Source organism: Dermacentor andersoni, chromosome 4, assembly GCF_023375885.2.
Source record: "Dermacentor andersoni chromosome 4, qqDerAnde1_hic_scaffold, whole genome shotgun sequence".
NCBI classification, from domain to species: domain Eukaryota; kingdom Metazoa; phylum Arthropoda; class Arachnida; order Ixodida; family Ixodidae; genus Dermacentor; species Dermacentor andersoni.
The window spans coordinates 113,092,931-113,104,925 of record NC_092817.1 but is presented as its reverse complement, the minus strand read 5'-3'; the positions used below and the strand labels follow the sequence as shown (position 1 = coordinate 113,104,925).

General features: G+C 45.4%; 1 protein-coding gene across 1 annotated transcript in view; it reads left to right on the top strand.

The window, feature by feature from the left end:
* The first annotated feature begins 2,214 nt into the window (after positions 1-2,214).
* Positions 2,215-11,995, top strand: part of LOC126537493 (para-nitrobenzyl esterase-like) — an 87,803-nt gene continuing 78,022 nt past the window's right edge. Inside the window, exon 1 of the mRNA XM_050184519.3 lies at positions 2,215-2,442. The gene's annotated coding sequence lies outside the window, so the exon portion shown is untranslated. The remainder of the gene's footprint in view (positions 2,443-11,995) is intronic.

Below are 11,995 nucleotides of genomic sequence, written 5' to 3'. Positions count from 1 at the left end.
GATGTGACATTTGAAAGTACTTCGGATCAATTTGGTTCCTACCACATATGCCCAGTGTAACCAAGAAATTTCGTCGAGAGGAAGCCTTAATGAGAGCTGCATTCCGGGCAAGTTGGTAATCCATTACTCACGTATTATTGCGCAACAAAAATAGACACGGACGTAAGAGAACTACGCTTGGTGTGTGTTCTTCTCTTACGTCCGTGTCTTTTTTTTTTTTTGCGCAGTAATACTTGAGTAAAGTAAGCCTCACTTCTAACCGAATAAGGACAGGATCTGCTAGTACACCAGCATGGTTAAGACGGGGTGTATCACTTCTCCAAACTGTACGACATGCGAGGAGACCAGAGACGTTGAACACATTCTGCGGTCGTGCCCTAAATTCAGAGTTTAAAGGGGCGTTCTCCTATAAATATCTGCAAGAAAAGGATCTTCCGCATGCGTGCCTGCAACAGCTTCTGTTCCCCCGATGGATCAGTTATAGACCGCAAAGGAACTTGACGTCTCCCTATCGTATTCGTAAAGGAGACTGGTCTGATGCAGATGTGAAACACCGCAGTGATACTTGATTGCCAGGCTAAACCCACCCTTGCTAGAACTCACCACCACCACCACCCACTTTCATTCATTTCCGTTAATCCCTGGTACTAACTGTAGCACTTAACCTAATGACCGACTACCGTGAGTGCAATTATTATCTAGTTAATGTTAGAAAAAAGAAGCATGCTAATCAACTTAGAGCAGTTTCGTGAAGTGTGCACTCTTACTGTGCGACATAGTAAACAAGAGTAACAGCTCCCGGCAAAAGCCAATTACATAAATTCCCATAGCGCAAAATGTTTCCTATATAAAAAAAATAAGGAAAAATAAGCACTGTTATATATTCAGGATACCCGCTTCTTCAGTGCACCGGCATGGTGAATAAATAGTGTTACGGTTTACTGCTCACATGCGCTTCTCATAACAATAATGAGCTCGGAGCTTGGTGTGCGTGCGTGCGTGCGTGCGTGTGTGTGTGTGTGTGTGTGTGTGTGTGTGTGTGTGTGTGTGTGTGTGTGTGTGTGTGTGTGTGTGTGTGTGTGTGCGTGTGTGTGTGTGTGTGTGTGTGTGTGTGTGTGTGTGTGTGTGTGTGTGTGTGTGTGTGTGTGTGTGTGTGTGTGTGTGTGTGTGTGTGTGTGTGTGTGTGTGTGTGTGTGTGTGTGTGTGTGTGTGTGTGTGTGTGTGTGTGTGTGTGTGTGTGTGTGTTACAGTGTTCGTTTGCTGCAAAAACTACTGTCCTGGCAAATATTCCGAAAAACGGGTACGTTACCTGTTTCCTGCAAAATTTCGTACTTCTGAGACCGTCGAGTCGCACTTTTGCAACAACGTATGAAAACACGGAATCATCTCCGACGCGGAGAGATCACGCAAAAGCTGCGTAATACTGCTATTAAGTAATCCTCTAGTGATTTATTACTTGTGGCGTCCAAATGAAACTTTGTAGCACCAAACGAACCATGGACCCGCTTATCTGAAGCGCTCGAAGATGTAAGATAAAATGTACCATTTTAAAAGAGAGTGTGGTGTCAAATTAATCATCCATTTTTCCCGCGGTAAACGAACTGTTTTTTTTCATTTCATAAAAAAGTGCGTTTGAATCAGTGTGAAACAATAAAAAAGTAACTCAATGTAGTTTATAACACAGAAGGTGTGCTTATAAATTATTCAGTGTATAATCTCGGTTTTACGTGGTTGAAACTGTTTTTTTTTTTTTTTCGTGGACGCATATTTGCCGCTGCCCCGATAATGCGCACCGAAGCTGCGGCGCTGATTAACGTACGACCTGGGAGGCGTTTAATTTTTTCTCTGTTTTTAGCCCGACTAAACTCCGTCGTGCTCTCTCGCTTTCCTCATTCAAAGCTTTCCAGCCCCTCACCTTGCCTCGTCGCTGGCCATCGGGGAACCGTCTCTCAAAGCGCTCGGCAGATGGCGGCAGCCGCCAGAGCAAGATTTCGTTCCGCTTCCGATTGGTGGCTGAGCTCCCGCCGGCCATCAGTTCGGCCAGAAAGCTTCAGCAACCGCCGCTCAACTCCCCTCTCCACTCTCCCCCCACCCCCCACCCCTGCACTCCCCGCAGTCTCGCCGCGCTTTCCCCATTCCCCCCTTGCATTTCCCTACGCTCCCTTTCCCCCCATCCATCGTCAGCCCTCCTTTCGCTATCCCCGCCTCTCCCGAGCATCTTTCGGGCGCCGGCCTCGTTGGCGAGAAGCTGGGGAGCGCCAGTTGGTCGTCGTCGCGCCTGCATCCCGGATCCGCGGACTTGCGCTTCGTCGTCGTGCCCGGAAACGGGAGCTTGTCAAGCGCCCTGGACATTCGCAGTGCGCCCCCTGCTCTGCCGTCTTGTTGTCAACCCCCTTCGCCTTTTCTGAGTACTGCCTGCACAGCAGCAAGTTGAATTTGAAGGTAAGCAAGTGTAGTCTGCAGCGGCATCGAGACCGGGAGAACTAATCTGTCACGCTGTCCTTGAGTGCCCCGAATGCACTGAATAGAAAATTTTGTTTCTTGCCTCTCGTGGGAGCGGCTGTAATCGACGTTTTGAGCATGTGCTCTTGTCGTCATTTGGCGCAGCTGTACACCAGCGATAGTTCGTGATTAGAACAAAGTTTTATTTTGGTTGACGGTAATCAATGGAGTCACGGCAATGCGTAGAAACGTTTCTAAATTGAGGTTCAGGAGTTGCCTCTTCCTTAGAATTAAGCTAGCGGCCAAACAGACGAAACGCAGTTATTACAATTTTGTAAGCTGTGAAAACAGCCATACACAGAGAACGACTCAGACAATAATGCTCCTGAGGAAGCTTATGCTACGACGTTTACAACTTATTAAACGTCGACTCTTATATCAAGTACATGTTATCATACGATTTTCCACTTCTTTTCAAATAGCCTGCTAAGACAATTTAGATCATAAAGAGCCAAACATTTTATCGTTCTTTGAGCAACGTACTAACGCAGTAGGCTTATTCTGAAATCACGAAAACTACAAAAGCGATTTTTTTTCAGAGGCCTTTCGCAAAGTTCGCTATGTCACTTGTTACGATCTAATCCTGAGCAAGTGTAGTTTGATGTGGTTTTATGGTAATGACTATATCAGCAGTATAGTGGAAAATACAATAAGAATTTCTGGTTATGTACTGAAAGTCACCGGTTACTTGCCTGGAAATAGGAAATAAATGGGAAATAGCTGCACGCTGTTAGCTTCCTTGCTTATTTCGGTGCCGACGGGAAGGTTCCTTGGGACACTAATGGCTCTTAGCTGCGCTAATTGCGGTGGCTGGCAGAAATATTGGGCCTAATTAGTCTGGAGAGAAGACGTGCTACAGGGAAGGCATTTCGCTCTCACGTAAAGATCGTTTCTCGCTGTGGGTCCTACTTAGTATATTGGTAATGTTGTTCAATGAAGCTCCGCAAAAAAATAAATAAGAAAAAACGCGAGCACGTGTTAATGGGGCTTTGGTCTGTTATTTCTGGCAATGGTTGTAGTAGCATTAGCTAATGAGGATTAGAATAGTACAAGAACCACACATTTTCTTCTTGCATCGCTAGGGAACGTCAGCTATTAGCAAAGTGCGCGTAGCTCTGGGGAATCCGCGGGCTGTCTTTGATTATACAAACGTAACGATTTCGCCAGTGGAGCAGCGTTATAAGCCACACTATTTCTTTCCCGCCCAATTTTATTTGCTTTATTTCCTATATGTTTCATTTATTTCTACTCAACGTGATGTGAGATATTCTAAGACTTGTGAGGATAAGGCTCTCCATGGAAACTTCTACTCCGTCTTTAATGCTTCGCCAGTCATGAGAATTCAAAAAAAGTAATTGTTGCTTGTTTTTGGAAAACAAGGGCTGCGTCTGAGTTACAACCATGTATTTTTCATCCTTTGCATTTCATGAAACATCCAGCACTACATAATACCATGGCACCAGTCAAAACATGTTTTGTGTAACGCCATATAAATATGCAAATAAAATCAATGTCTTGTAAACGTATTGCTTCAAAAACGTCATCATCATCATAATCTTCACTCTCTGTATATTTTTTTTTAGCGAATTTCTGTAAATTCTCGTTATGAGTTTGCCCTCGCTGTAAGCAAAGACAGATCAGAAACGTCCAGCAAATATCTTTCTTTTCTTTCCAATAGAAAACTTTGCACACACCAACGCTTCCTCGCACTTTCTTTTACCAAAATAAAGCTTATTCCAGCCCAACCATCTCCTAGCATGGTTTGCAGAACTGGTTTTGATGGTCTTGCGCGTATTCGTCTTAGGTGCGATAAAACTCGTTGGTGTTAAAACAGCTGCATTTTTTCTCAGACAGTAGGCAATAATTGTTGCTGCAACCCAATTTTTAGCCTGAGTTTGCGCAGCCTCAGAATATGAAGCATGCATTATCGCATTGTGAAACCACAATTTTAAGCTCTCCTATAATTGCATCACTTGCTTTTTTTCTGTACATTACAAGCGCTCTCATGATTTCCTGGCGCTCTTTGAACATTAATGGCCTTGCGCCATGACACCCCTTATATCATCCTCATCATCATCATCATCATCATTACAAAGGCTCCCGTGTTAACACGACGGCACGAACGAGCCAACAACACCGTTCATTGGATGCATATCTCACTAAGTTGTTGTGTGTTGACAAACGCGACTTGCGAGACGCCGCAGATCTGCGCAAACCTGCTAAACTCATACGTGAAAGGCAGCGTCAAAGAGTTTTCGTACCATTCGGTAGAGCTAAGAACATGCACCCACAAACTTTTCAAACGCTTTCCTACAACCGAGCTCAGTACTTTTTGAACTCCTCTTTATTCAGCGCAACTTATTTTAAGCCGCGACAGTAATGCCGATGCCGGTGTCCGGCTGCACGTTCCGACCACGTGGTGGCGCGGCCGCTTCGGGGTTTTGGTGCACGTGGGCTGCGTTCCTGGCTATAGTTGCACTCCATTTCCTACATAGCAGGCAACGCTGTAGAGGCCAGAGAAACTTCTCTCATTGTTCGCATGCGTGATGAAAAAATACTTCGTGACATATGACAAAGAAAGACGCAGACACGCGTCATGTAACTAGATGTGAAATCGTGCTCCCTCATGCATGTCGAAAAGTAGGACGTACTCGTTGCAGGAAGCGCGTCGGAGGTCTCAAAGTATTTACCACCAAGTGAGAGGAGTGACAAGCGTCTGCGACGAGCGACTACAGCGCATGCTCTGCCCTCGCGACCAAAATATGGCACGCCACATACTGGGAGCTCACAGGTTAACAAAAGAAATACGTGTAATTTTGCATAAACCCGATTTCTGCGTGTCACAATTGTAATATATGAAGTAGTTCATTCGATAGAAATCTCGCAGATCAAGAGAAACTTCGCTGCAAAACGCGAGGAGTGAGACTTCAGTGACTGCACTGCTTGCCTATCTTTCGCAGCGTTAACTCCTATGGAGATGTTCCAAGTGTGACCCACATCGTAGACGGTCTACGTTGACAGCTAAGGGAACAGTCGAGAGTGCTTCCAGCCCAAGTAATGGAACGCGTATCGAACCAACTACCTGGTAGACGCACGTAATACGACTCCGCGACGTAACACCACCTCGCGGCGAGAAGAAAAAGTTGAGAAAAGCACATGTTATATTTGTTGCTATGTGGCTGCGAACGTATTAGAAACAGAACGTGACTTACACTAAGCGCAGAAAAAAGCGCGACTACGATTTCTTGTGCGCAGACGACGTTCCCGTCTATTTCCCAAGCGTCCTGCTCAGCCGCCATCATGTTTGGACAGGAAAGTAGCCCGCATCGTTTTTGACTGCGATGATACCTTCGCGAAGCTGTTTTCATTGACGTCGTTGTTAGAATTGCAGCGAGACATAAGATGGCCGCTGTCAGCTAAACCTTAAACTTTGCCTTCTGCGGCGACTATTGGCGCACAGCCTCAGTGTGAAACGAAGCAGCACAGACGCTAGTGAGCGGATGTGCGTGTTCACCGGAGCCCTGGTCATATACGGTCACTCCTGAGCTCCCCGACGCAAGCTGCGTTGCTGGTCATTTCCTCGCTGACATTGGATGCCGAGTGCGCCGCCAGTTCCCCGCTGTCAAAGAAAAACTATCGTGAAACTCTCCTTCATCGTTTCGCTCTAAAAGCACACAAACGCAAGCGCACGCTAGCATGCAAGCTGTTCCTACCCAGGTCACCCGGGGCGCTTTCTTCGATCGCGAATTGCACGATCGCAATTGCCACATTTTCGCAGCTTGCGCAAAGGAGTCAATCGAGATAGAAAAACTCGATCCCACTTACGCTTGCCCACGATTTAATGCGCCCGGGGTGGCCGGGGTACTTTTTGAAGGAACAGATATTAACATCCATTACAGAACGCAATAAGTGGTAATTGTACGTGTTCTGTAGATGTTAGGTACTTGTCACAGGAAAAGGTATTAACATCCACGACCGATAGCAATAAGAAGTAAGCAAGTTATCAAAGTCTTAGTGCTTAGTATTTGTTTTCAGATATATCACAGGCGCTACATTTGTGGGATTGAAGCCAGCAAAAAAATCATATCCCTTTATCAAAATCTCTCTCCTGGTTACCAGTTTCTGCTGGTACATGCCCAAATTCTTCGGTGAGATGCACTGATGCTCGACTTATACCCTTAATAAAATTAGGTGCTGATCAGCAATCACTGTAAAATCAGTGCAATTCTTGGAACAATGTTTTATTATGTCAGCTATTCTGCGGGAGCCCGGCTATTCTGAGCACAAGGATTTCAGAACTTCCTCATTGTTTTAGACGATTTCCAGAGCGGAAAAATTACAACATAAACGGACGGAGTAAAATTGAACAAACAAAATAGAGAAATGCATTTGGGCGGACGCTCGTTCCAGAAGCTTAGAAAAATACAATGCACAGAGACACATATAAGGAAGAGGGGGAGGAAGGAGGTTGGGGGGGGGAGGGGCGATGAGCGAAAGGGGAATGAACTAAAGCAACATCTCCTTTGCCAAGTTCTATAAACGAGTGCCATAGTGTTTGTGTTCTATTGACTAGTGATGCTTGTTATGACTGTTACGGTGTTACATTTTAGTAGCGGTTATTTTAGCATCAAATTCGATTTTCGCAAATAACATGTGAAATAGATCAGCGTTACGGGCTACGTGGCTGTGTTGGTGCGTCGGTTTTGCGTGACGCGATGGCCACATTTCATGAAGCGAAGAGGAGGCAAGGACGAGCTACAAGAAAATGATCCGAAAAGGACGGTGATGGATGGATTGTTGGGCGGTTTGTGGTGAGTCAGCCCTCCCGTACCGCGGATACCACGACGCAGATTCGCACTTAGTAGAGGGCGCATCGGACGTCAAAGGATAAAAGCAACGAAGTCCGATAGAAGAGTGATGACCTTTTCTAGCAAATAGAAAACGACGTGAGAGAACCGCGCAAATAACGGGCCAGTTTCGGCACAGTCCAATCTGGGCGCCAGGAGAGAACCTCCCCCCCCCCCCCACCCCACTCCACCCCACACACACTCACACGCACCTCTTTTCTTTATTATTATTATAACACCGCAAATAAAATTGTCTGGGAATACAGCGTAAATGGTTCCTTTCGCTCGGCCACATTCCATGCAGCCTGACTCCCTTCCCCCACCACTGTCCCACGCTAAAGAAAAAGAAGAAAAGAAAGGAAAACGAGACTTTATTGTTCCTTCTATCACGTGGTCTATTGTCTGCAATGAGGAGCAACGAAACAAGTCCCCGAGAATCGCTATAAACATGAGGATATATTCTCTTTTTGGGTGCAGTCAAGGATTCCAAATTGGCTTGACTTGGCTTTGCAATGCTTGCATATAAAGTAAATGATGAAGATGAAAAAAGAGATCCAACTGTTTGAAGCTCGAGGGCCAACCTAGCAATCTTAACATTCTGTACACTCAGCTAGAAGGATACACCGGCTGCGTTCAGCAATGACCAAAACCTAGTCAGTGTTTTTTTTCTCTAAAATGAATATTTGTTTACAGCGTGGTCAACTGCTAAAAAGAGCATGCCTGTGTGTGGTTATCACCTTGTTAGCACTCCAGCTGCCAGCTCCGGCTGAAGTTAGTTCTAACAGGGCGCCGAAAGGCGCTTGTGCCACCCAGCACAAGTTCTCTGGTGCAGAGCCATGTCCTTCACACTCGCTAGATGCGAAAATCTGCGGGCGCTTTATACTTGCTTGTTCAACTTAGTAGTGAAATGTACTGTACATTCAGCCAAAGCATGACGGGAAGTCTTTGCTATGAACATTGAAAAAGCAATGCTGCATGGTAATAGCCGCTTGTTCAGTTGCTACAGCGACATGTTCTACATGAGATTTTTTTTACTGGCAATCTAAAACATGTGACTCTTTGCCTCACTACAAGCATGAGCGATTCTACAACTTTAACTGTCTGGAATACTTGTCTTAAGACATAAAGCAGTTAATGAGACAGAAAAGAAAACCATAAATTCATATACCGGCAATTCTTATCAGTAAGCTGTATGCCTATCGTGCAAGACCAGGTAAAGCTTGCAGTCAAGTACATATGCGTTTATTTTTTTTCAGAAACCTATTTATCATAGTTTCTCTAAACTTGCCAATATATTGAAGTTTTATGGCGATGAAGCGGAAGAAAATTACGTGAGAGCTTTCTACTATATGCGGAGCAACTACTTGAAGACCATTCTACAGTTTTTGTGAAATCCTGTGAAATAAAACCCGTTGTTTCACTTCACTTTCCTCGGGTAGCCTTTGTGCAGCTCCGGCCATTCACTGGCTGTGCTATATTTAAATATACAAGGAATACTGTCCTCGTAATACATGTTCCGCGGGATCCGCCGTGGTTGCTTAGCGACTCTGGTGTTGGGCTGCTAAGCACGAGGTCGCGGGATTGAATACCGACCACGGCGGCCGCATTTCGATGGGGGCGAAATGCGAAAACACCCGTGTACTGAGATTTAGGTGCCCGTTAAAGAACCCCAGGTGGTCCAAATTTCCGGAGTCCCCCACCGCGGCGTGCCTCATAATCATATCGCGGTTTTTGCGAGTAAAACCCCATATTTTTTTTGTATATTCCGCAGCGTATCAATATTCTTTTTGCTATATTACAGGTTGTGTCGGCAGCTAGAAACTTCTTTCTCCCTGTTTTGCGGTGGATTCGGAGCTGCATTGGCATTTCTACAAATCCACAAATTAAAAAAAAAAGCTGCAATGAACAAGCGCTGACACTTACTTTTGACCCAAAATAAAAGAAGAAACGCTTACACAGTAATTAATGCCCCAGCTCAACAAATCTCAAAGGACGCTATTCAGGTAAAAGTGTAAAAAGAATTCTGTAGGAGTATATCGTCCCCCTGCACCATCTGAAGAGCGTGTCAAGATTGCAAGACCATTTTGCAAGATTGCAGGACCACGAACTGGTTCCATTCTGTCTCAAACAACAAAAGATATCACCCTCGCCACTGCTTACCACATAGCAGTCTCCTCTAGTCTTCTTCTTTTTTTGTTTTTTTTTTTTTACCACAGCCACGTTGACGCCTGTCATTGCATACGCGGCTTGGTGTCCTCTAAACTCCGAAGGAAATTGCATCACCAACATATTTCTGACAACACAAGCTCTTCCTAAGTTCCACTAGACAGGCACTATAGAACTGCCACTCTGAGAAGTATACGCTCCAGGCAAGGATCGTTCCCAAACGACAACGAAACGGGAATACAATTCTGCGCATGTAACAACACTTGTATCAAAATGGCTGCATGTATAGTTAGGACATGCCATTCGGCATGGCAACCGCTCAGCGGCACAGGAGTCGCCTTTATAAGGAGAAACGTGAAAGGAGCCCTGCTCCCTGTCTGCACTGACACCGCGTCACCGTTAGGGCGGAAAGATAGCGACGACAATGCGTACCCTTACAGAATGCCCGGTGCTGCAACGGCAGCCGGGGGAAGGCATCACGCGGACGACGTTTCTGAGCGGGCCAAACTGATCTGTCAACATAAATAACCCTCACAGTGACTCGGCGCCGCACGGACAGTGTAGACGGCGACGTAGTACACGCTCTACGCACCGAATCCCTCAGGCGCGCCTCAGGCGTTTGCAGCGCACCCGCACACGTCAAGGAAGGAGGATGGAAGGGGGGGGGGGGGGGGGGAGTGAGCGCCTCGGTCGCCGGCTAGTACCGGGGGGCAAAGCGGGTGCGCTGCACGGCGTCTCTTGATGAGACCAGACTGCGAGGAAGATAACACCCACAGTCTACTTGACGCCTTGGAGTCTGCTGACTCGCTTCCTGCAAGCCTACGTCCTTGTTCTCGATCTTCGCCGTTAAAGAGAGCGATCCTTTTATTGGACCATAGCTTGGGTTCCTCGCCGTTCGCGGCACCATTGTGCTCCGCCGCTTGGCTTTTGTCCGCGTTCTACTTTGCCTCGGGGTGGTGGAGAAACTCTGCCTCCCTGCATCGAATTTCACTTCCCTTTATTCACCTTGTCTTCTTTTTTTTTACTCCCTATCCCATTTGCACTGCTAGTCAAAAGGCGAATCGGTTCACATGACTTCGTTTTTGCACATCACGTTCTTCCGGTTCTTTTTGTTTTGTCTTACTACCTTATTAGAACCCGTTGTTTTGAGAAGATGGGTGTGCTTTCCCTGTGCTAAATTTCCTGAGGGATGACGCCTTCGCTTTTTCATAACACGAGGAATTACCTTCTCTCTGCCATGGATGGTTCACGAACTTACGTTTGTTCAGCGGGTTCTCAACTAAACTTTTGTCACTAACGTTTCAGTTATCATATCCTGCTGCATGCCTCTTGATACTAATATTAATAAAATTTGCTCTACGTTGAACGTCATCCTTTCGTTGGTATTAACGTAAGCTTCCCTTGTAGTTTACCAATTTCTTTGACATAGTTGTGCAATATCATTATTGTAGTGAAAAGTTACTTTCATGCATTAAGCAACATGTGCTCATTTACTATTCAATAATACGGCGAAGTAATTGCGCCATCATCCTAAAGTTAAAAGAGACAGTACTCGCGTCCTTCACGACAACTGACAAACGCGTAAAAAGCTAACAAGTCTCCTAACTTTTCTTTCCTCCCACTGCGCCTTAGAATTTCAACACGTTTATAAGTGAAAGAAATGCCACTCCCGTAAGTTATTCATAATTATTTATGCAAACAAGAATACCGCAAGAATATGGGGGCGCGACCAGAGCAGAAAAAAATGGTCCTCTGAGATACCGCTCTGCAATAAATTGACGCTCAATTTCTCCTGAAAAGCTCCCGCTTCTAGAACCAATAAAGAAAGCCTAGGCCAAGCGTATTTCTTTAATCGCAAAGCTGCTCCCTCTAAACGCTCGGCTGCCTGCTTCAGAATCGCTGGTGCCTGGGGAAAATGTTCGTAGGAGACTGCTGATAAGAAATGACAAGCACACAAAGTGGTTGTATGAGTACAGCAAATCTGTATAGCATCTCACGCTATATTTTGCTTTAAAACATTATATCTCGGCCAAATGCGCACTTGGGTAAGTGGTTCGGATCCGGAAGATATTAGCGAGAAGCTGGAGTAATTTTCTCAGTGCCTTCTAGGTGGAACTCAAAGTGAAAACGACAGCCTTACAAAATTTCGGGAAGAATTGTTCTTTCATTTGGAGCAATAAAGTATTTATCTTAGTTTACAAAGGAAGGGAACAAAAGCGCTGTATTTTTCCAATTATAAGAAAAATAAAGTAAAAATGCAGTTATATGTGCGCTAGGGTAAATGGCAGGCAGCTTAAGGTTTTATCAGCACAGTCTCTGATTATTATACGTGGAGCCTGATATATTGACATTTTGCGTGCTCATTACGAAAAGCATGTAGTAGCTACGTTGGACGTGCACTATTTAATGTATAAAGCAAAGCAAATAGGTGGTTAGAAATACTAATATAGAACTCCACTCAGTCAAGAATTTCCACTGGC